The sequence below is a fragment of the Rana temporaria genome, chromosome 9 (assembly GCF_905171775.1).
Source record: "Rana temporaria chromosome 9, aRanTem1.1, whole genome shotgun sequence".
In the NCBI taxonomy this organism is placed as follows: Eukaryota; Metazoa; Chordata; class Amphibia; order Anura; family Ranidae; genus Rana; species Rana temporaria.
The window spans coordinates 43,801,742-43,825,479 of NC_053497.1; the positions used below are offsets into that span (position 1 = coordinate 43,801,742).

General features: G+C 43.3%; 1 protein-coding gene across 3 annotated transcripts in view; it reads left to right on the forward strand.

Moving 5' to 3' along the window:
• Positions 1–9,682: 9,682 nt before the first annotated feature.
• Positions 9,683–23,738, forward strand: part of CLIP3 (CAP-Gly domain containing linker protein 3) — a 65,444-nt gene continuing 51,388 nt past the window's right edge. The window contains exon 1 of one of the 3 annotated variants that reach the window (XR_005743510.1): positions 9,683–9,955. The gene's annotated coding sequence lies outside the window, so the exon portion shown is untranslated. The remainder of the gene's footprint in view (positions 9,956–23,738) is intronic. The other 2 variants (XM_040323314.1, XM_040323315.1) reach the window with 2 other exon arrangements.

Consider the following 23,738-nt stretch of genomic DNA (forward strand, 5'->3'; position numbering starts at 1 on the left):
CCGATCTTAGGATAATTTCGGCGTATCTTGCTTTCTGAATACAGAAAGAAGATACGCTGGCGCAGCTTTGGATTTACGTGGCGTATCTAGAGCATTTAAATATCACTTAAAGCGATTGTAAACCGCGTAAACAATTTTTTATTTTATTTTTTTCAAACCTGCAAGGCAAAAGGCATAATCAGCTAGTATGCACCGCATACTAGCTGACTATGAAATACTTACCTTGGAACGAGGTGAAGAACACTTACCTGGTCCTCGCCGAGCGAGATGTCATCTTGCTCCGGCGTGTCTTACGGTATCACCGCACCAGCGCTGTGATTGGCTGGAGCTGCGATGATGTCACTCCCGCGCGCGGGAGATTTAAAATCGGCAAGGGTCAGCGGCTGCCGGTCCTTACGCCGTGGATTTCCTCCTGCAATCAGCGGAGCATTGCGAGGGGAATATCTCCTAAACCGTACAGGTTTAGGAGATATTCTTTATACCTACAGGTAAGTCTTATTATAGGCTTACCTGTAGGTAAAAGTCAAAAAGTGGGTTTACAACCACTTTAACTCTTTTTTCCTTTTGACCTCCAAAATACAGTAATCCAGGCTTGAAAATGCCATTTCCTGTCTCTCCTCTTCTTTCTTTCCACCAGCATCTGAGCTGTTTTGCATGGTGGAAAGCAAAATGCGCTCACCCCCTCCCTATGACTACAGCCCTGCGTGAAGATGCTCTCTTATCCCTCAGGCATGGAGGCTAAGCCTAATGGGACCTGTAGTTCCCATTAGGCTGTGATGTTGCAAGAATGAATGCGCACCGCAAACCAGGAAGTCAGTGAGAATAACGATTCAGGAGTGCTGGAGGTGAATAAAACGGCTCGATTTCAACAGGTAGCAAACTAGTTATAATGCAAAACATTACTTTTTACTTTATCAGCTACTGTCGGACTTTAATTTAAGAGGAAAATATTTTTATCTTTACAACCCCTTTAAGGAGAAGTCGGGCCAAAGCTCTTTTGTGTACTTGGTTCTGTACTCCTGTGACCCATATTCAGCCGACAGCAGGATAAAGTCGGCTGCTGTCACTCAGCCAGTCCAGACTCTAATGTTGGTATCCACCCAGATGTCCGAGCAGCAGCTGGCTCAACCTCTCAGGTCACGGCTGACAACCTGTGCCAGCCGCTCCCACCCTCTGCACAGCCTGGTGCTCCAGTGAACACTAGAGGGGCAGAGCACAGAGTGGTGACTGACAGTCACTCTTACACCAAGAACTGAGCGATCAGTGGTCTTTTATTGCTTAGTTTTCAGTGTTAGAGGCAGTTGGGCGCAGAGGCAGCATCGGACCAATGCTGCAACCACCTGGGTGATCCTGGGAATCCCATACTTCTCATTTAATTACCTCCGCCATTGTTACCTATGAACTGGAGATAATTATTTTGAGATTTAGTTCAGTCATAGCACAAATTTTCTAAAAGTGGCACTATTAACATCTTCCTAAATTTGTTGCACGTTTCTGTAAAGCTACAAAAACTGTCGTAAGGGCATTTTTAAAGGGCACTGCCACCAGAAAAGTGGTGCAATGGTTTATTGAGTCCCTCCCCATTGTTTTTACCATTGAGATCGTGGAAGATTAATTACTTATATACAGTATCTTGAAAAAGTATTCCGACCCCTTGAAATTTTCCACATTTTGTCACAACCAAAAATGTAAATGTATTTTATTGGAATTTTGTGTCATAGACCAACACAAAGTGGCACGTAATTGTGAAGCGAAAGGAAATTGATAAATGGTTTTCAATTTGTTTTACAAATACGTGAAAAGTGTGGTGTGCATTTGTATTCAGCCCCCCCTGAGTCAATACTTACCGTATTTATCTGCCTATAGCGCGCACTGGCGTATAGCGCGCACCCATACTCTAGAAGGGAAATTCCTGGAAAAAAAAAATGAATTACTTACAGGTTGTCGGTGTCTTGCCCCGCGTCCATCAGCGGCCTTGTCCGGACCGGCATCCGTCTGCGGCCTCGGTGGTGTCCTCCCCGCTTCTCCCGCGCGGTCTCTGAGCTCTCCCGTGCTGTCTCTGAGCGCCGCCGCCAACATATACCGAGTGAGGTACACTCGGCTATGCTCGGCTCCTCTCGCATAAAGGCTAGGAGGCGGCACAGGGCGTGACCGAGAGCGGAGCCGAGCATAGCCGAGTGTACTGCGCTCGGTATATGTTGGCGGCGGCGCTCAGAGACAGCGGATCGGCGTATAACGCACACCCAGGATTTTCCCCTGATTTTAAGGGGAAAAAAGTGTGTTATAGTTATACGCCAATAAATACGGTAGTTAAAGTTACATTTTGGTCTCATCTGATCAGAGTACCTTCTTCCACATGTTTGCTGTGTCCCCCACATGTCTTCTCGCAAACTGCAAACGGGACTTCTTATGTCTTTCTTTCAACAATTACTTTCTTCTTGTCACTCTTCCATAAAGGGCAGATTTGTGGAGAGCACGACTAATAGTTGTCCTGTGGACAGATTCTCCCACCTGAGCTGTGGATCTCTGCAGCACCTCCAGAGTTACCATGGGCCTCTCGGCTGCTTCTCTGATGAATGCTCTCCTTGCCCGGCCTGTCAGTTTAGGTGGAAGGCCATGTCTTGGTAGGTTTGCAGTTGTGCCATACTCTTTCCATTTTCGTATGATGGATTGAACAGAGCTCTGTGAGATGTTTAAAGCATGGGATATTTTGTTATACCCTAACCCTGCTTTAAAATTCTGCACAACTTTATCCTTGACCTGCCTGGTGTGTTCCCTAGCCTTCATGATGTTGTTTGTTCACTAAGGTTCTCTAACAAACCTCTGAGGGCTTCACAGAACAGCTGTATTTATACTAAGAAAAAAATTACACACAGGTGGACACTTTTTATTAATTAGGTGACTTCTGAAGGCAATTGTTTCCACTAGATTTTAGTTAGGGGTGTCAGAGTAAAGGGGGCTGAATACAAACCACACCACACTTTATAGATATTTATTTGTAAAAAGTTTTGAAAAACATTTATAATTTTCCTGCCACTTTGTGTTGGTCTATCACAGGGGTCCTCAAACTACGGCCCGCGGGCCGGATCTGGCCCGCCAGTGTGATTTACCCGGCCCGCGGACTGTCCCTTTAATATCGCAGCTGCTTCCTTTTTATCACACAAGATGAGAAACACGACTGGTCCGGACAAAAGGCGGGTCTTTTGAGTTAAGCAGCGGGGCAGTTTCAGCAATCAAACACCTGCCTTTCACTAGCAAAGTCCCGCCCTTTGTCCGGACCTGCCATGCTTTGCGTCTTGTGTGATTGAGGTAGCAGAGAGGCGGAGTGCTGGGATGTTATAGAAGGGGCGGGAGTGTAATATCGATGGGGGGGGGGGGGAGATCTGTGATGGGGGGGATCTGTGAGAAGAGGAGTTTGTGTTGGGTAGGCTTTGTGATGGGAGGAGTCTGTGAAGGGGGGTGGTCTGCTATGGGGGCTTTTTGATGGGGGGAATGTGATGAGGAGTCTGTTATTCTGGGCTTTGTGGTGGAGAGGAGTTTGTGTTGTGGGGCTTTATAATGGGGGGGATCTGTTATGGGGACTTTTTGATGGAGAGGAGTTTGTGATGGGGGGTCTGTTATTGGGGGCTTTGTGATATAGAGGAGTTTGTGTTGGAGGGCTTTGTGGTAGGGTCAGTTATTGGGGGCTTTGTGATGGAGTGCTAAGACCTAAGCCTAAGTCTGGCCCAGCCTGTAGAAAGTTTGTGTTGGGGGGCCTAATATGAGGGGAATCTTTGATGGGGGGGGGGGATCTGTGAAGGAGAGGAATCTGTGATGGGGGGGGTTCTGTGATGAGAGGGGTCTGTGTTGGGGAGGGGTTCTCTGATGAGGGGAGTCTGTGAAATACTAATAAGTTTATGTTGATTAAAATTGTTCTTTACTTTAAATATTGTATTGGTTTTTCCTGTTTTTTTGCACTTCAAATAAGATGGGAGCATAGGTTCATATTTTTTCAACTATAGTCCAGCCCCCCAACAGTTTGAGGGACCATGAACTGGCCCCCTGTTTAAAAAGTTTGAGGACCCCTGGTCTATCATATAAAATCTCAATAAAATACATTTAAATTTTTGGTTGTAACATGACAAAATATGGACAATTTCAATGGGTATGAATACTTTTTTAAGGCACTGTATGTTGCTTGCGTGGCTAAGGGTTTATTCACACTGAATGCTGTTTGTGCACACTCAGTATTATGATAATGAAGAACACTGCAACATGTTTTTTGAATTTTCTATGGAAAATGCATATTTTAGCCCTTTGCTAAGCATAATTACGTCAACTGGCATAAAACACGTCCGCAACAAAAGATCACAAAAGCACTTGGAACATCGCAATGCATAAAAAAATTCTGATACAACGCTTGACTGCTTGCTGTGTTTGTGTTTTTCTTTGGGGAGGATCACTCATTGATGTCAGAGATTTTCTAGCATCCTTACAAGATTGGCTCAACAATAATGATTACAGCAGGAGTTTCTTGAATCTTTAACATCATAAAATTCAGAGGGCTAGATTCAGGTAGCAGATACGGCGGCGTATCTCCAGATACGCCGCCGTAATTTCAAATCTGCGCCGTCGTATCATTACGCCGATTCTCAAAGGCAGATACGTTCAAAAAATAGGCTTCCTCCGCCGACGTAACTTGAATATGGCGGCGTATAATTGTGTACAATATTACGCTGGCTGCTAGGGGCGCTTCCGTTGATTTCGGTGTAGAATATGCAAATGACCTAGATACGCCGATTCACAAACGTACGTACGGCCGGCGCAATTTATTTACGTCGTTTACGTTAGGCTTTTTCGGCGTAAGGTTGCTCCTGCTATTAGGAGGCGCAGCCAATGTTAAGTATGGACGTTGTTCCCGCTTCGAAATTTGAATTTTTTACGTTGTTTGCGTAAGTCGTTCGCAAATTACGTTGACGTTGAAAGCAATGACGAGTTACGGCGGAATTTTGAGCATGCGTAAAATACGCAGGGTCACCATTAATTTAAATAAAACACGCCCCCTCATCATCATTTGTATTACGCGCGCTTACGCCGGCCCCATTTACGCTACACCGCCGTAAGTTAGGAGGCAAGTGCTTTGTGAATACAGCACTTGCCTCTCAAACTTACGGCGGCCCAGCGTAAATACAATACGCTGCGCCGCCGTAAGATCGCGCGCAGCTACCTGAATCTAGCCCAGAGTGTGTATTAGGAATACTGAAGTGATAGCAAAGCTACAAAGACGTATCCAAAACCTGGTTCTCTATTACTGGCTTTTATATAGCATGATAAATCTGTGGTCTGTCAGTCCAATGACGAGTGTCATAAAGCTGTTTTCTTTTTACTAATGGATTATAGCTGTACATGTTAATCAGGAGAGTCCCCCATCCACACTAAACAGCATACATGGAAGAATTTCCCCTGTTGGCTTTGTATTCTGACAGTGACATCAACTACACTTGCAGGTGTCAGAATACTTGAATAATGACTGCATCTCATTGGCTGCAATCCCTGCTCAGCTAAGAATTTTTACCCAGCGACTTTGATTTTAAAGGCCAAGTTCATCTTCGGAACATGTTGCATGTTCCACCCATATTTCTGGTAGAACATGTGATATGTTCCAGCACCTGCCCCCCATTATCACTCCCTGTGACAGCGGGCAGGGGATCTTCATCCCCCTCCAGCTGCTATCACAGTTCAAAAACAGCGCACCTATGCAGGGCTTTGCCCAAATTTCCACATCATTCATTCCGTTTTCTGTGAATGAATGCTTACAAGTACCACCAGCTATTGCGGAAGAGGGTTCTCAATGAACTTTGAGGAGGCTGGTGAGCACCCTCGTAGCTCATTGTATCTTTCTGCAATTCAGTATCTGCCTGCCTGGATTGGAGGTGCGAGCAGACAGTGTACTGAGATCCTGCAGAATCCAGGCATTGCACCTGTTCGATGCCTTAGATCCCATACACACTATACAATTTTCTGCAGATTTTTGTCTTCAGATTTACCAAAACCATATAATATGAGGTCAAAACTTAAAGCCTCATAGGCCTAGTACACACGAGAGGATTTATCCGCGGATACGGTCCACCGGACAGTATCCGCGGATAAATCCTCGAGAGGATTTCCACGGATTTGGATCCGATGGAGTGTACTCACCATCGGATCGAAATCCGCGCCGAAATCCCCTCGCGATGACGTGTCCCTTCGGACGGATCGATCCGGTGAGTCTGTACAGACCACCGGATCGATCCGCGGGAGCCAATTCAAGCGGATAGATTTGTAGACATGTCTACAAATTTTTATCTGCTGGAACTGGGAATTTTCAGCGGATGGATTCTATCGTGTGTACGGGGCCATACACACGATCAGACTTCCAACTGACTTTTCCGTGGATTTTGCTCCGAAGGGCGTTGTCCATGAACTTGGTATGCATACACACGGATGTAGTGACGCAATAGACGCACTACGTGTTTTTTCCGCTCTTTACCGCCACCCTTTGGGCAACTCCTGCTATTGTTGTCTGATCTTTAGCATTGGTTCTGAGCATGCGTGCTTGTACTTTGGACTTTAGTCCGATGGACTTGTGTACACACGATTAGCCGACGTAGGACATTTGTTGCGGGAAAGTTTGTCTGTTCTCACAGCGAACATTTGTCCGATGGAAAAGCGAAAAAGTTTGTCCGATGGAGCGTACACGCGGTCAGGTTGTCTGCAAAAACAGGTCCATCGGAGTTTTGTTGTCAAAAAGTCTGATCGTGTGTATGGGCCTTAAGAGTATTCATTTTTATGCAATCAGGCAGGCCCTTGCACTACATGGTTTTGGTAAATCTGAAGGCAAAAGACTGCAGAAAATCTAATAGTGTGTGTGGGGCCTTACAGACTGCAGTGTGAAAGAAAGAAAAAATGACTTTTTTTTTACCTGCAAAAAATATGCATTTATAATTTTTTTGTAAAAGGTGAACTTCGCCTTTAAGATCATGGCACTTGTGAGGCTGCATTCATGGCACTTGTAAGACTGCATTTATGGTAATGGTGAGCTCTTTTTTTGTTTATAGCGCAAAAAAAAATCGCAGAGATGATTAAGTACCACCAAATACCAAAAGAAAGCTCTATTTGTGGGAAAAAAAGGAAGTAAATTTTGTTGCACACGACCGCTCAATTGTCATTTAAAGCGACGCTGTACCGTTTCGCAAAATTGGCCTGGTCATTCGACAGCCAAATATTCCGGGGATAAAGTGGTTAAAGTTCATGTGCATGTAAAGGCAGGCGTCCCAATAATTTGATCTGGTTAAAAAAAAGGGTGCGAGTTTGGTGTGGTGTGGATTTCTGCTCCGTAGATTTCTATGGGACCAGAAATCGCAGTTTGGTGCCATTGCTGCAAATTATTATTTTTTTGCCTACATTTTATAGAAAATAAAAATGCACATGTGACCACTCCCCTCACAAATTCACATTGAAATCACATATGGCAAACAGAAATCAGCGTACCGCTTTAAATTCGCAGCGCATCGCTGCGAACCGGGGATAAGAAACAATTTCATGAAAGATACAGGGAGTGCAGAATTATTAGGCAAATGAGTATTTTGACCACATCATCCTCTTTATGCATGTTGTCTTACTCCAAGCTGTATAGGCTCGAAAGCCTACTACCAATTAAGCATATTAGGTGATGTACATCTCTGTAATGAGAAGGGGTGTGGTCTAATGACATCAACACCCTATATCAGGTGTGCATAATTATTGGGCAACTTCCTTTCCTTTGGCAAAATGGGTCAAAAGAAGGACTTGACAGGATATCTTGCAGAGGGATGCAGCACTCTTAAAATTGCAAAGCTTCTGAAGCGTGATCATCGAACAATCAAGCGTTTCATTCAAAATAGTCAACAGGGTCGCAAGAAGCGCGTGGAAAAACCAAGGCGCAAAATAACTGCCCATGAACTGAGAAAAGTCAAGCGTGCAGCTGCCAAGATGCCACTTGCCACCAGATTGGCCATATTTCAGAGCTGCAACATCACTGGAGTGCCCAAAAGCACAAGGTGTGCAATACTCAGAGACATGGCCAAGGTAAGAAAGGCTGAAAGACGACCACCACTGAACAAGACACACAAGCTGAAACGTCAAGACTGTGCCAAGAAATATCTCAAGAATGATTTTTCTAAGGTTTTATGGACTGATGAAATGAGAGTGAGTCTTGATGGGCCCGTGGCTGGATTGGTAAAGGGCAGAGAGCTCCAGTCCGACTCAAACGCCAGCAAGGTGGTGGTGGAGTACTGGTTTGGACTGGTATCATCAAAGATGAGCTTGTGGGGCCTTTTCGGGTTGAGGATGGAGTCAAGCTCAACTCCCAGTCCTACTGCCAGTTTCTGGAAGACACCTTCTTCAAGCAGTGGTACAGGAAGAAGTCTGCATCCTTCAAGAAAAACATGATTTTCATGCAGGACAATGCTCCATCACACGCGTCCAAGTACTCCACAGCGTGGCTGGCAAGAAAGGGTATAAAAGAAGAAAAACTAATGACATGGCCTCCTTGTTCACCTGATCTGAACCCCATTGAGAACCTGTGGTCCATCATCAAATGTGAGATTTACAAGGAGGGAAAACAGTACACCTCTCTGGCCTCGTACACACGGCCGAGGAACTCGACGTGCCAAACACGTCGAGTTCCTCGGCGAGTTCAGCCCTGAAGCCGCCGAGGAGCTCGGCGGGCCGAGTTCTCCCATAGAACAACGAGAAAATAGAGAACATGTTCTCTATTTTCTCGACGAGTTCCTCGGCGGCTCCATCGGGCCGAAAGTGTACACACGACAGAGTTTCTCGGCAGAATCCGGCTCTGACCGAGTTTCTCGCTGAATTCTGCCGAGAAACTCTGTCGTGTGTACGAGGCCTCTGAACAGTGTCTGGGAGGCTGTGGTTGCTGCTGCACGCAATGTTGATGGTGAACAGATCAAAACACTGACAGAATCCATGGATGGCAGGCTTTTGAGTGTCCTTGCAAAGAAAGGTGACTATATTGGTCACTGATTTGTTTTTGTTTTGTTTTTGAATGTCAGAAATGTATATTTGTGAATGTTGAGATGTTATATTGGTTTCACTGGTAAAAATAAATAATTGAAATGGATATATATTTTTTTTTTTGTTAAGTTGCCTAATAATTATGCACAGTAATAGTCACCTACACACACAGATATCCCCCTAAAATAGCTAAAACTAAAAACAAACTAAAAACTACTTCCAAAAATATTCAGCTTTGATATTAATGAGTTTTTTGTGTTCATCGAGAACATGGTTGTTGTTCAATAATAAAATTAATCCTCAAAAATACAACTTGCCTAATAATTCTGCACTCCCTGTAGATTACGGGGGCCATTAAGTAGTGGATGTGGATGGTTTTATTTTTGGAGAATAAGGATATTGCTTATTGTCACTTCAGTTACCATTGAATTCTCTACAAATGTCACATCGCCATCCTTATTTATGTCTTTGTTTTTGCAATAGTCTCTTGCTGTCTCGTTATGCTTCCATGTAGGTCTCTTGCTGTCTCGTTATGCTTCCACGACCTCTCTTGCTGTCTCATGACACCCTCACAATGTATTTTTGTCTCCCTAGAACCTCCACCCCTCCTCTGGCGTCTGCTCTCCCTGCCTCCTCTGCTGTGGCTCTCCCCTCCTCCCATCTCTCCTCCCTCTCATTATCTGCACAGTTCCCCAGCATCTCAGTGACGCAGGAATGAAAGAAACAACATCAGGATAACAGGACCAGCATCAGGACCATCGCCCGGCTGATAGCAGGACACAGCATCAGGACCATCGCCCGGCTGATAGCAGGGCACAGCATCAGGACCATCATCCACCTGATCAGGAGGAGAGGAGGACCAGGGCTCAGCATCAGGTGAATCAGGACCAAGGACAGCAGTCTGTGATAGAGCAAGGCCTGGGTGAGTCTGCCTCCATACCTCCCATAGGAGACAATGGTATCTAGAAGATGAATAGGGCATAGAACCAAGATATTAATCACATCTAGACCGACGTATACATAACCCGAGAGAACGTAGCCAATGTGTATCAAAATGTATATAAAATATGTAACATGCCGTAACAAAAAAATAAATAAGAAATAGCTGCATGCTAGATATAGAAGAAAAGGCCTAGTAGTGATATTTATAGAGAAGAAGGTACAATGAATGGGATACTGATAGGTAGGTGTACAGTGCAAGGAGAGCAGCACAGTGATTAGTGGGTAGGTGCACAGAGTAAGACATACAGTCTCAGTATACCAAGAGATACAAAGGTATGTAAATATTGTAAAAAAAAAAGCTGACGAGGCATACACACAGAGGGTGAGGCACAGACAGGTAGGTAGGCATGGAGAGAGGCGTAGTATCAATGGGATAAGGAAGGTATACAGACAGATCAATGTGTAGGTATGTAGAGATCTAGGTATACAGACAGATACAGATTTGTATGTATAGAGAAATAAATAGAAAGATATGTGGATATGTATGTAGGGAGATAAGTACTCTCATGCATCTAGCAAGGTAGGTATTTAAAATAATACATGGATGGTTATGTAATGAGGTAGGTGCATGGAGGTATATACAAAAAGGTATACAGTTGATGTATACAGGATGTACAGACAGATATAGATGGATCAAATCAACAGGTATAGTAAGGTAGGAATACAGAGGGATATAGAGAGAGGTAGGTAGACAGGGGTGTATACAGATAGATATGTAGAGATGGAGGTATTGAGGAAGAGGGAACAAAGGATAGGTATGGTAAGGTGGGTATATACAGATACATATGTAGAGAAATTTAGATACTTAGAGAGGAAGCTATACAGGGTATGTGCATATATGAAGAGTAGTAGGTTTAGAGGGGTAGATATAGAGGGATCAATGGATAGATATAGTAAGGAAGACATACAGAGGGATATAGAGAAAGGTAGGTATGGAGGGTATATACAGACAGATATGTATAGAGGTAGGTATACAGGGCATATACAGATACATATGTAGAGAGTTAGGTATACAGATAGGTAAATAGGTAGGTATACAGGGTATATACAGATAGAAAGGTAGGTATACAGATAGGCAAAGAGGTAGGTATACAAGGTATATACAGATAGAAAGTTAGGTATACAGGGTATGTGCAGATAGATATGAAGAGTAGTAGGTGTAGAGGGGTAGATATAGAGGGATCAATGGATAGATATAGTAAGGTAGACATTTAGGTATACAGATAGGTAAAGAGGTAGGTATACAGGGTATATACAGATAGAAAGGTAGGTATACAGGGTATATACAGATAAAAAGGTAGGTATACAGATAGGCAAAGAGGTAGCTATACAGGGTATATACAGATAGAAAGGTAGGCATACAGGATATATACAGATATAAAGGTAGGTATACAGGATATATACAGATAGAAAGGTAGGTATACAGGATATATACAGATAGAAAGGTAGGTATACAGGGTATATACAGATAGAAAGGTAGGTATACAGATAGGTAAATAGGTAGGTATACAGGGTATATACAGATAGAAAGGTGGGTATACAGATAAGCAAAGAGGTAGGTATAAAGGGTATATACAGATAGAAAGGTAGGTATACAGGGTATATACAGATAAAAAGGTAGGTATACAGATAGGCAAAGAGGTAGCTATACAGGGTATATACAGATAGAAAGGTAGGCATACAGGATATATACAGATATAAAGGTAGGTATACAGGATATATACAGATAGAAAGGTAGGTATACAGGATATATACAGATAGAAAGGTAGGTATACAGGGTATATACAGATAGAAAGGTAGGTATACAGATAGGTAAATAGGTAGGTATACAGGGTATATACAGATAGAAAGGTGGGTATACAGATAAGCAAAGAGGTAGGTATACAGGGTATATACAGATAGAAATGTAGGTATACAGATAGGTAAATAGGTAGGTATACAGGGTATATACAGATAGAAAGGTAGGTATACAGGGTATATACAGATAGAAAGGTAGGTATACAGATAGGCAAAGAGGTAGGTATACAGGGTATATACAGATAGAAAGGTAGGTATACAGATAGGTAAATAGGTAGGTATACAGGGTATATACAGATAGAAAGTTAGGTATACAGGGTATGTGCAGATAGATATGAAGAGTAGTAGGTGTAGAGGGGTAGATATAGAGGGTTGAAGGAACAGGTATAATAAGGTAGACACACAGATGGATATAGAGAGAGGTAGGTAGAGGGTATATACAGACAGATATGCACAGAGGTAGGTATAGACAGATATGTAAAGAGGTAGGTATACAGGATATATACAGAAAGATGAGTAGAGAGGTTGATACAAAAGGATACAGAGAAAGGTGGTTATATAGAAGGTAGGATAGCTATACATAAACACTGCTAGATATAGGAAGGTGACTGCAGTGAGTTATTATACAGCAGCAGGTATGAATATATAAATGGGAATATTTCAGTGCTCTGAACAGTTGTCATGTAGGAGGGATGAAGATACAGAGGGAATATAGGAGAGATAAGATCCATCTGTATACAGTCTGTAGATGAAAACAGGTCAATAAAGGTGTAATATACTTGAGTGATTAACTGACTCCTCGAGACTCCATGATTAACATTATTACCATCCTCTATAATGACTCATTGACTTCCATCTTCCAATCTTCATCCAGAATCCTCCCATACCCCACCCCCCTCTCCTTCTCAAATTCTTACATCTTTAACTCTGTTCTGTCTTCTCCTTTTTGCCTTAATCTTTTTTTTACCTCTGTCCTGTACACCAGTTTTCTTACAGTCAATTTCTCTCTTGTGTCCTGTGCATGACTCCTCATATTCATTCTCTCTCTCTCTCTCTCTCTCTCTCTCTCTCTCTCTCTCTCTCTCGTGTCTCTCGTGTCTCTGTGCCTCCTGTCTTTCTTTCTCCACTCTCCTTTTTTCTTGTTATATGTCTCTATGCCTTTTATCCTTTCCCCCTTTCTTTTTTTTTTTTTTATACTGTACTATCTAGCTGCCCAGTCTCCTCATTTTTTTCATCTCTATTTCTCTTGTTACTATACTGTGTATCTGCCTTTTCTCCTTTCTCCCCCTTTCTCTCTTTTTACTACACTGCCTTCTTTTCTTTTTTTCTCCCACTCTCTTTCTTCTTTATATATTGTATATCTATGTCACATCTCATCCTATGTTTGTTTGTTTCTTTCTTTCTTTCTTTCTTTCCCTATCTCTCTTCTTTTACGACACTTTGTCCCTGTGCCTTCTTTTCTCCTACTATGCTGTGTCTGTGCCATTTCTCCCTTTTTATGTTTTTACTATACTTTTCATTATTTGCTGTCTGTGCCTTGTTTCTTCCTTTTTCCTTCTATAGTTTTGTTACTATGCTGTGTCTCCTCTCATCTCTTCTTCCTCTTTTATTTACTGTCTGAACAATCTCTTCTCCTTTCTTCTTCTCTCTTTGTACAGTGTACAGTGTCTCTGATGGCTCTCCTCATTTCTCCCTCTTTCCTTTACCATACTATCATGTGCCCTCTCCCCTCTCCCTCTCATTGTCCTGCTTTCACCCTTACTCAGGGATGGACTGGCCACTGGGACTACAGGGAGTTTCCCGGTGGGCCGATGTCTCAGTGGGCCGGCTTCAGTGACAGCGGACTGCTGCCCCCCTCTGCTCCTCTGTCTCTCCCTTCCCACAGTGCTCACCTGGGGGGGAACAGAGAAGCAGGGGGAGGAGCAGGCGGAGGACCAGAGGAGCATGGGGGAGGGGACAGACAGCTGACTCAACAGCTATGGCCTGGGAGTTTCTCACTTCTGCCTAATCTTGTCCCATGCGGGGGGGGGGTGCACCAAACTGATTCTTTGCCCCGGGTGAAATAATGTCTAGCTTCCCCACTGGTACTGCCTATAAGAGTACCAGTACCAGCCGTTCTACTCTTATAAAGTAGAACGGCTAGTGGCTAGTAAAGGGGGAGAGGGGGTGCGGGTGTTGCCCGGCCGCCATGGGAGAGAGCTGTCAAAGTGGGCCAGTCTGGATGAAGTCCAGGGCCAAATTTCTGTCCCAGTCCAGCCCTGCCCTTACTTATATCTGTGTCTTCCTTCTTTCTTTCTTTCTTTCTTTCTTTCTTTCTTTCTTTCTTTCTTTCTTTCTTTCTTCCTTTCTTCCTTTCTTCCTTTCTTCCTTTCTTCCTTTCTTCCTTTCTTCCTTCCTTCCTTCCTTCCTTCCTTCCTTCTTTCTTTTCCTTTCCTTCCTTCCTTTCTTTCCTTCCCCTTCCTTCCTTCCTTCCTTTCCTTTCCTTCCTTCATTCCTTCCTTCCTTTTTTTCTTTCCTTCCTTCATTCCTTCTTTCCTTCCTTTTTTTCTTTCCTTCCTTTCCTGTCTCCCTTCCTTTCTTTCCTTCTTTTCTCCCTTCCTTTCTTTCCTTCTTTTCTCTCTTCTTTTCTCCCTTCCTTTCCTTCTTTCCTTCCTTCCTTTCCTTCCTCCCTATTTTCTATACAGTGTCTCTGCTGGCTCTCCTCCTCCATCCCTCTATCCCTCCCCTTACTATCATGTGCCCTCTCCCCTGTCCCTCTCGCTGACCTGCTTTCACCCTTCATTATCTCTGTGTCCTTCTTTTCCTCTGTCTCCTTCCTTCCTTCCTTCCTCCCTCCCTTCCTTCCTTTCTTCCAAATATATATCCATTTCCTCTCTCTGTTCTCTGCCCCTGCACCCTAATGTATTATTTGGTCTGTTCCAAAATACATGTTACTCTGTTATCAGACACCAGTGACAGGTTCTCTTCGGTAATGTGACTGTATATAGATCATGTCACTCAGACATATTTACATTTCTCCCCTTTTCTATTCCATTGCTCTTCTTGTTTTTAACCCCTTATCCTCACCCTTAGATATCCCCTCTTATCTTACTTTTTTATTTTTCCACGTTATTTAATGCCCTGGCTCTATGTTTTTCTTTTTCCAACAAGAGAAAGAGTCCCCATTTCTCGTACACCCCACACACCTCTCCCTGCATCTAAATCTCCTCTTTTCTCTGCCCCCTGTTTGTCCTGTGCTGCCCCGCTAGCCCTGGCTCTATGCCCGGGGACATGTCCAGACACCACCTTCCTTGGAATAATCTAGCAGCTTGGGTGACGGGCCCTGGATGGTAGCCTGGCTCTGTCCCACCTCTCTGACTGTGGAGAGAAGCTTTGTCTGTCTGCTACAATCACCATCTTGTGTTCACATTGATTGCATTGCAAGCTGCAGAGTTCTGTGTGCTGGCTGCAGACTGGATGTGGGTGAATGGCCGTCACATCGGGATTATTCCATGGTGTGGAATGTCAGTGAAAGACAAGGGCTTTGTATTGTGGAAACTAATCTTCACAGTATTGTCACTATAAAAAACACATTCCCTTTTCTTATGTTCATAGGATACTGGTAATAAATGCAACAATAGAACGCCTCTAGGGTCTTATAGTACTGATTCCGGACTGGGATTTAGATACTTATCCCCAATGGCCCAGATTCTCGTACGAGTTACGCCGACGTATCTCCAGATACGCCGTCGTAACTGAGTTTGAGGCGTCGTATCTATGCACCTGATTCATAGAATCAGTTACGCATAGATTTGTATTAGATCCGACCGGCGTAAGTCTCTTACGCCGTCGTATCCAAGTTGCATATTTACGCTGGCCGCTAGGTGGCGCTTCCGTCGATTTACGCATCAAATATGGTAATGAGCTAGATACGCCGATTCTCAAACGTAGGTGCGGCCGGCGCATTTTTTTACGTCGTTTGCGTAAGGCTTTTTTAGGCATATAGTTACCCCTGCTCTATGAGGCGTAGGTGAGGCGTACCAATGTTAGGTATGGACTTCGGAACAGCGCCGTAACTTAGAGCGGAAAATGTTTCTGAATACGGGACCTGCCACTCAAAGTTACAGCGAAGTAGTGTATCTGAGATACACTACGCCCGCCTAAAGATAGGCGTTTTTTTAGTGAATCTGGGCCTATGTGTCCAATTCTAATCATACTGGTCTGTATAGAGAGGTCCTATTCTAATCATACTGGTCTGTACAGCGAGGTCCTATTCTAATCATACTGGTCTGTATAGAGAGGTCCTATTATAATCATACTGGTCTGTACAGCGAGGTCCTATTCTAATCATACTGGTCTGTACAGCGAGGTCCTATTCTAATCATACTGGTCTGTACAGAGAGGTCATATTCTAATCATACTGGTCTGTACAAAGAGTTCCTATTCTAATCATACTGGTCCATACAGAGAGGTCCTATTCTAATCATACTGGTCTGTACAGAGAGGTCATATTCTAATCATACTGGTCTGTATAGAGAGGTCCTATTCTAATCATACTGGTCTGTATAGAGAGGTCCTATTCTAATCATACTGGTCTGTATAGAGAGGTCCTATTCTAATCATACTGGTCTCTATAGAGAGGTCCTATTTTAATCATACTGGTCTGTACAGAGAGGTCCTATTCTAATCATACTGGTTCATACAGAGAGGTCATATTCTAATCATACTGGTCTGTATAGAGAGGTCCTATTCTAATCATACTGGTCTGTATAGAGAGGTCCTATTCTAATCATACTGGTCTGTATAGAGAGGTCCTATTCTAATCATACTGGTCTCTATAGAGAGGTCCTATTCTAATCATACTGGTCTGTACCGAGAGGTCCTATTCTAAATCATACTGGTTCATACAGAGAGGTCATATTCTAATCATACTGGTCTGTACAGAAAGGTCCTATTCTAATCATACTGATCTGTATAGAGAGGTCCTATTCTAATCACATTGGTCCGTATAGAGAGGTCCTATTCTAATCATACTGATCTGTACAGAGAGGTCCAATTTAATGACACTGGTATCTGCAATGATGCCCAATTCTAAGGCCCCATACACACGAGAGGATCCATCCGCTGGAATTGATCCGCGGACCGGCTCCAGCGGATAGATCCCCTGGTGTGTACAATCCAGCGGATCTGTTTCCGCGGATTTTTATCACCTGGGATGGATTTCCAGCGGATAAAAATTTGAAGACATGCTTTCAAATCTATCCGCTTGAATCCATCCCAACGGATTGATCCGCTGGTCTGTACAGACTCACCGGATCAATCCGTCCGAATCAATCCCCCGCATGCGTCGTAATGATTCGACGCATGCGTGGAATTCCTTATATGACAGCGTCGCGCACGTCGCCGCGTCATCATCGCGGCGACGGCGCGACACGTCATCGCAATGGGATTTCGGCGCGGATTTCGATCCGATGGTGAGTACACTCCATCGGATCAAAATCCTCGAGAGGATTTATCCACGGAAACGGTCCGGTGGACCGTATCCACGGATAAATCCTCTCGTGTGTATGGGGCCTAAGAGTTTTGGTCTGTATGTCTTATTATATAGATACTGGTCTGTGTAAACATGTCCGATTCTAATTATGCTGGTCCATACACAGATGGCCTATTATATTGAGAGGTCCTCTTCTTATCATATTGGTCTGTACATAAATGTCCTATTCTAATCATACTGGTCTGTACAGAGAAGTCCTATTTAATGACACTGGTATCTGCAATGATGCCCAATACAAATAGTACTGGTCTGTACAGAGATGTCTTATTATATAGATACTGGTCTGTACAGAGAGGTCCTATTTAATGACACTGGTATCTGCAATGATGCCCAATACACACAGTACTGGTCTGTACAGAGATGTCTTATTATATAGATACTGGTCTGTACAGACATGTCAAATTCTAATTATATTGGTCCATACACAGATGTCCTATTATATTGATACTGGTTTGTACAGAGATGTCCTATTCTAATTATATTCGTCTGTACAGAGATGTCCTATTTAATGACATTGGTCTCTACAATGATGCCCAATTCTACTGGTCTGTACAGAAATGTTCTATTCTAATTATACTGATCCATACATATATTTCCTATTCTGATCATACTGGTCTGTACAGAGATGCCCCATTCTAATTATACTGGTCCATACTCAGATGTCCTATTACATTGATACTGGTCCTTACACAGATGTCCAGTTCTAAAAATACTGGTGGTCTGTACAGAGATGTCCTATACTAATTATACTGGTCTGTACAAAGATGTACTATTTATTGACACTGGTCTCTACAATGATACCCAATTCTAATAGTACTGGTCTGTACAGACATGTCCTATTCTAAGATACTGGTTCAAACACAGATGTCCTATGCTAATGATACTGGTCTATACAGAGATGTCCTATTCTAATTATTCTGGTCCGTACAGAGATTCTACAAATCACCAAATGTTTGGCCAGTGACATTCATAGGAAGGGAGGTTCATCCCTAAACTAATCTGCTAATTTATAGAAACGTTGAATCAACCAGGGTAGAAGAGTTTTTTATGCTATGCTAATTAAATATAGCAGAGCATGGTTACCCCTCTAAAGTCTGAAGGCCTTTTGTTTGGAGACCCCTGATCTATGGGCTGCCTTAGATTAGTTAGGAACAGACTTGTCTGGGAGGGTACTTTATTCGACCCTAACCAGGGGTGGTTGTTGCTACATTTTGAGGGGGGGGGGGCAGCAGACAAATCACCTAATCCCCCAGCCCGTTTGTTCAGTCAAATGCCCCCCCATCGCTCGGTCGATAGTCATACAAAGCCCCCCACCCGTTGCTTACCCATCCGTCCGCCCATCAGCCCCGCACTTACCCATTTCAGGTAGTGGGCAGTTTCGGCATCTTTCCTCTGCGTCTTCTTCTCTGTGCCTCCCCCCTGCTCCTGGCCAATACGGTTGCTTCTCCTCTCAGCCAACCGGGTCTTAAGACCGGCCCTGCTTTCTGATTGGCCTGGGTGGTGAATCAGGAAGACAATAGCAAATATGAATTCCCTATTGTAACAATATACCCCCCCCCCCCCCAACAACAATGGACCACCTGCGGCATAATTTCCCCCAGCAACATTAGACCTCTGGCAGCAACAACAGATCTCCCCACAGCCCCAGCAACAATAGATCATTCCCCTAACCGTAGATCTCTGCCAGGAACAACTGACCTCCAAGCAACATAAGACCCACCCCCAGCAACAATTGACTTCCTCAGCAACAATAGACACCCTGTGTAAAAATAGACCCCCTCCAGCTACAATAGATTCCCCAGCAACCGGCACCAGTAGACCCTTCAGCACACCCCAGCACCCCTTGCATACATTCAGTGCTGGAGGTGCCGGTACTAATGAAAAAAAAAACCCTGCAGATCAGAATAAAGCTACTGAAATATGGAACTGGTGTGACAGATCCACAGAGGGCCTTATTGTGTAATAATACTGATCTGTACTGGGATGTTTTAACTGAGTGCCTTATTGCAATGATACTGGTCATTGGTGTGTGCAGCCTATTGCATTAGTGTGCACCCCAGAGCACAAACACACATGCTTGTATATGAGCAGAGCAGTGGACGGTGTAAGTAGGACAGTAGACGTTGTCAGTAGAGCAGTGGAGGGTGTCAGTAGAGCAACGATTGGTGTCAGTAGGTCAGTGGAGGATGTCATTTGTTTTATTATGTTTTACAATATTATTTTTTATTAATTTCTTTTTAGGAGCCCTGTGTTCATTCAGAAAAGGAAGGCCGGTTTATGAAATATTTACCAGCCCCTTCCCTGCTCCTAAGAGGAGAGGAGGGAAGCTGGCAACACTGCATGGGGGGGAAAGCAGGGGGAATCAGCACCACACAGGGTAATTAGGGGGTGCCCAGGCACTACCGTCACACACTGTGCACACGCCTATGATACTTGTCTGTATTGGGTTGGTGTGCCTGATTGTAATAATACTGGTCTCTACTCAGATGATGTAACTGATCCATAGAGTGCTTTATTGTAATAAAATGGGTCTATACTGGTATTGTGTGACTGATCCACAGATTGTCTTATTGTTATAATACTGGTTTATACAGGGATGGTGTGACTGATCCACAAAGTGCCGTACTGTAGTAATACTGGTCTGTACTGGGATTTTGTGACTGATCCACAGAGTGCCTTATGGTAATAATACTGGTCTGTACTGGGTTTGTGTGAGTGATCCACAGAGTGCCTTACTCTAACTGGTCTGTATTGGGATTGTGACTGTGACATGCCTCATTGTAATGATACTGGTCTGTACTGGGATGGTGTGACTGATCCATAGAATGCCTTATTGTAATAATACTGGTCTGTACTGGGATGGTGTGACTGATCCATAGAGTGCCTTGTGGTAATAATACTGGACTGTACTGGGATGGTGTAACGGATTCACGGGATCCCTTACTATAGTAATACTTACCTGTACTGGGGTTGTGTGAATGATCCATAGAGTGCCCTACTGTGATCACTAGTCTGTATTGGGATTGTGACTAATTCACAGAGTGCCTTATTGTAACAAAACTGGTCTGTACTGGGATAGTGTGACTTACTTCAATAAAACTGGTCTGTACTGGGATAGTGAGACTTACTTCAATAAAACTGGTCTGTATTGGATTGTGTGACTGATCCACAGAGTGCCTTATACTAATAACACTGGTCTGTACTGGGATGGTGTGACTGATTTACAGAAAACCTTACTGTAATTATGCTGGTCTCTACTGGGATTGTGTGAATTGTTGTAATAATAATAGTCTGTATTGGAATTGTGTGACTGAGTGCCTTATGGTAATAATACTGGTCTGTACTGGGATTGTGTGACTGATGGTAGGGTGACCAGACATCCCCGGTTTCCCCGGGGACAGTCCCTGAATTGAGGACACTGTCCCCAGACCAAGTCAGTCCCTGTTTTTTTCCCCGGGTTGGATTTGAACAGGGGCTGAGGCAAATTTAAAGACAGCCAGTGCAGAATTAAAAATAAAAAATCTGAATTGCACACCCCTGCTCTGTCGCTCCTACTAGCTTAGGGGGTGTATTTTTTTTCCATTATCTGTGTCCCTTTCTGATGATCATGTGCTGGTCAGAGCGGAGGGAATATTTCTTCAGTTTCGGGTGCATGCCCATTCAGCTCCGCTCGCATGTTCTTCTGCCTTGGCTCAAGCCCCGGCCAGCCGCCTGCCTGCTTATCTCCTTGCCTTCCTTGGGAGATTGATCTTCTTCCTCTCCCCACCCAGTAGTAGCCGGGGCCCGGAGAGTAAGACTTGACAGGCTGTAAGGCGGGCGGCGGCGGCAACGGGCAGAGAGTCGCCGATTGCCGACATTGCTAGTAAAAAATAAAAAAAAAATATTGAATATGTCCCCGGATTTCATTTAAAAAATCTGGTCACCTTACCTTATGGTAATAATACTGGTCTGTACTGGGATTGTGTGACTGATCCATAGAGTGCATAATGGTAATAATACTAGTTTGGTCTGTACTGGGATTGTGTTGGAATATTTTGTGTTGCATAAAAAGTAATGTATCCATATGCAGACTAATTTAATATGAACGTACCAAGCTCAGTAATCTATAGCAGCCAATCATATATGAGGTTATTGTAGGTTATTGACAAAAAAAGATAGACGTTGATTGGTTCCTACACTTTACACATTTTCATTTCATTTTGAGCCATTATATTTAATAAGTCTGAAAGTGTCCTACTGTTTTCAGAAAGGAATTGGCAGCACAAGGAGACAATTATAATAATCCCCTAGGCTAACCGAACCCTCAGACAGTGACGGGACCTTCATCAAGGCCTTATGTACTCAGCAAGAACTAAGACTGTGCGTTGGTGTTACACATTATTGATGGCACTGCCAGGCACATTCACAGCCATGACCACTGCCAGGCTATTGATGCTGTCCAATTTTGCAACCGTATTTAATGTAAAGAGACAACTGCCAGTGCAGTAACTTAAAGTGGAGTTCCACCCATTTTTTTTATGTTTGTCTGTGCTGCATGCTCTAATCTCATAGTGTTCAGAATGGACAATTTTTATTTAATTTGTTGCTTGTAAATACCTTTATTTTGTAGTCCTTCATTACTTTCTCCTCCTTATTTGCCTAGGCTATTTGCAAGGGTTTCTGGGATAGGCATCATATTTCCCAGTAGTCCTTGCAAACCTGACTGAAACCTATTACATTGCTTGTGCTTGCGCATGTGCAAGATTTGCAAAGCTGAAATCCAGGAAGTCATACAGTCTGGCTTCATGATGCCCACACTTAAGATGGCCACGGTCTATTTCTAGCTTATAAACTAGATTATAAATCTAAATGCTGTAACAGCCTAACAAAACGGACCTTAGTTTACAGACTAACTTTACTAGAATACATTAAGCTTGTGTATTACAGGGGTATTTATATTTAAAAAGTGAAATTGTGGGTGGAACTCCCCTTTAACAACTGAAGTACAACCCAAAGAGTGGCTTACTTTAGCAGAACTTATCCGTACTGAGATTGTGTTACTAATCCTAATTATAATCAAATTGGTGCTTATTGGATGAATATGAACCATAAAGTTTTATATCAGGACAGTATGAATAAACTGTGGAGTGCTGTTATGACGTTGGCCTTTACTAAGGTTCTATGATTGAAGCACAGATTCCATTCTTGTAAGGGTCTGTGTCATTTGGGCTTTGGGCTGGTGTCAATGGCACCACTTTGAGAAGCTTCTGAGATCATTCAGAATTCATTGACAGTTGTATTTAACCTGCACTTAACCTTGTTCTAACCCGCAGTTGACATGCTTCAAGTGGGTTTTGTAATCTTATAGCCCTTGTATGGAAATGCAAATCTAGGTTGTAGCAAACAAAACCCCAAGTCAACACAGGCAGTATTGACGCTGATCTTCAATGAGATTGTATGACCTAACCACAGGGCGTCCTATCATAACCACACTGGTCTGTAATGGGATTGTATGCATGGATCACAAAGGGATTTTATAACACTGATTTGTACATAAATTGTATGATTTTATGTTCTTTAAAGTGGAGTTCCACCCATAAAAATAACATTACATCAGTAGTTTTAAAAAAATGTCATTAGTCCTTTACAAATTTTTTTTTTTTTAGATGCCTTCAAAGTGTTGTTGCTAGGCAGAATAGTTAATCTTCCCTCTTCCTGCACCTAGGTGCTTAATGCTTCCTAACCTACACCGCACAGACTCCTGGGAATGTAGTGGGTGTAACTTTCCAGGAGTCTGTGCACTCCCCAGTCTCAAAGAATCATGTGACTTGGACAGCACAGGTGCTGAAACCTGATCTGACACTGCTTGTGCAGCACTGAGCATGTGCGAGATCTGCAAGGCTGAAATCTAGGAAGTCATACAGTCTGGCTTCATGATGCCCACACTTAAGATGGCCCCAGTCAATTTCTATTTTATAAAGTGTCTAAATGCTGTAACAACCTAACAAAACGGACCTTAGTTTACAGACTAACTTTACTAGAATACATTAAGCTTGGGTATTTATATTTAAAAAGTGAAATTATGGCCGGAACTCCGCTTTAGATGTGCTAAAGAAATGACATTCCAAAGATGAATGAGATAGGTACAATCTGAAAAAATCCATAGTAGAAAAGATAAGCCGGACACTCTTGGTTTGGCTGCTGTAACGTCATTAAATGAGTATCTTACTGACGTTTCATGTATCTCTTTCAGACATTACCCATCTCCATTCCCTCTGCCTTCTTTCGTCGAATCAATGCCCTTTTTACCAAGTTTATATGGGCTCATAAACGACTGAGGCTTTGTAGACGCCTTCTGACACTGCCAAAATGTTATGGCGGAGTAGCTGTCCCA